The sequence below is a fragment of the Portunus trituberculatus genome, chromosome 30 (genome assembly GCF_017591435.1).
Source record: "Portunus trituberculatus isolate SZX2019 chromosome 30, ASM1759143v1, whole genome shotgun sequence".
Lineage (NCBI taxonomy): Eukaryota > Metazoa > Arthropoda > Malacostraca > Decapoda > Portunidae > Portunus > Portunus trituberculatus.
Window position 1 is genome coordinate 6,545,594 of NC_059284.1, and position 2,156 is coordinate 6,547,749.

Below are 2,156 nucleotides of genomic sequence, written 5' to 3' on the forward strand. Positions count from 1 at the left end.
AATCGTTACTTTCAGATATTTTAGAATATTTTATTGTGCAGCATTGTATTATTTTTTAGTGTTGACGAAAATACAGAAAATGTTCCTTTATTTCTGTTGCTTTGAAGAGTAATATTTTTAATGCTTAGCGCTTAGAAGTGGAAATATTCGTTAACTTATTTTTAATTTGAGATACATTGTCGAACACTAGTGAAATGATGTTACTTTTCAGTCGTAATGTTTGTTTAAATTATTGAGAAACTATCTTAAAAAATGCAGGAGAGAAATGTGAATAATTTTGACCCACTTCTTTCTAATGCATAAGTAAGTTGCACTAATTATAAAAAGCAAGAATAAAACTACAACATACATATCATAAAATGACACTCTGTTACATACACATATAGAAAATGTGAAAAGAGTTGAAAAATGAACTATTCAGTTTCATCGAAAAAAAGAAAAAAAATGAGAACATGCATATCCAAAAGAATAAATTTTCATGTACAATAAAATGAATATGCGTAACAGAGAGAGAGAGAGAGAGAGAGAGAGAGAGAGAGAGAGAGAGATTTATAGTAACTGGCCGAAGAAGCAAATTATTCAAGAAGTTATTGTCTTCACAAGAGAGATGATGAGCGAAAATAAATTTGTACCCATCTCTCTCTCTCTCTCTCTCTCTCTCTCTCTCTCTCTCTCTCTCTCTCTCTCTCTCTCTCTCTCTCTCTCTCTCTCTTTTTTTTTTCTTTTATTTAAACAAAACTTAATACAAAGGAACATGTACCCAAAGGCGCACTGTCGTGTGCTACCTATTCTAAGGGTACTACAATCTATTTCTCTACAATATTTACAAGACTTAAAAATAGATAATATACAAGATGGTCAGCATGTAAATGGAGCACTATTCGTTTCACTTCACTAGCACTATTCACGCACTGCACTACACTGAGTGTCACGTCACAAAGAGTGTCAGAGGAGTTGGCAGTGTCTGTCTCCACTTATGTGCCATCAGTTTGACACTGTGTGTTCATCTCCTGGACGTGAGGCACCGCGGCCGTGAACAAGTTCCACATCCTGGAGACGCGTCCTGCGAAGGTGCGTTGATGCTGACACCCGTGGGATCGCGGCACCTCTACGGCGTCACCACCATTGAGCACCGTTCTCGTGCTCCGTGCGGTGACTCTTAGAGGATGACGCAGCCCTGCCAGATGTGGCACTCTTTGCACCTGTGCCTTATGGAACACTACGATCGCCGCCACGTCTCTGCGGTGTTCCAGTGAATCAAGGGGACGCTCAGGCTCTGGGTGAGGTGGTAGTGCAGCATCTACTAGCCGTATGGCGCGGCGTTGGATGCTGTCCAGTCTCCTTCTGTGTGTGGCGGCACAGGACATCCAGGAGAGAGCTGCGTATTCAAGGTGGGGCCGCACCTGTGCCTTGTACAGCAGCAGTCTCCCTTCCTGTCGAGGAAACTGGCGATCCTTCTGAGAGCGGAGATCCTGTGAGAGGCTTTCTTGGCAATGGTTTTGACATGCCTGTCAAACCTCAGCCCTCGATCCACCTCCACTCCAAGTATCTTGACGTCATCTTGGAGTGGGAGAGCAGCAACGCCAAAGACAACTTTCCTGCCATTGCTGCCATGGCGGCTGGGGACCGAGAGACAACCATTGCTTGTGTCTTCTCCGGCGCGAATGTCACTTGCCAGCGAGCACCCCACTCCTTTATCACTCGTAGCTGCTGATTGATGGCCTCAGCAGCCCGCCCACTGTCCTGGCGTGGATAGGTATAGGAGAGGGTGCAGTCATCAGCATAGGCCATGACTCCTGGCAGTAGCTGGAGAAGATCATCCACGTAGATATTCCACAGGAGTGGGCCAAGAATTGAACCCTGTGGCACTGATGCCTCCACAGGCAGGGACTCAGATGTTTGCCCGTTGACAACCACCTTGAGGCTTCTGTCCTGCAGGTAATTTCCCAAGAGTCGTAGCAAGCCACCCTGGATGCCTTTAGCACGAAGCTTTTCTAGTAATCCGTTGTGCCATACTTTATCAAAAGCTCCTGCTATGTCCAAAGCAACCACTATAGTGTCCTTGCCGTCGTCGAGGGCGTCCTGCCAATGCCTGGTGAGAAGCATCATTAGGTCGGAGGTTGACCTTCCAGGTCTGAACCCAAACTGTTGGTCTG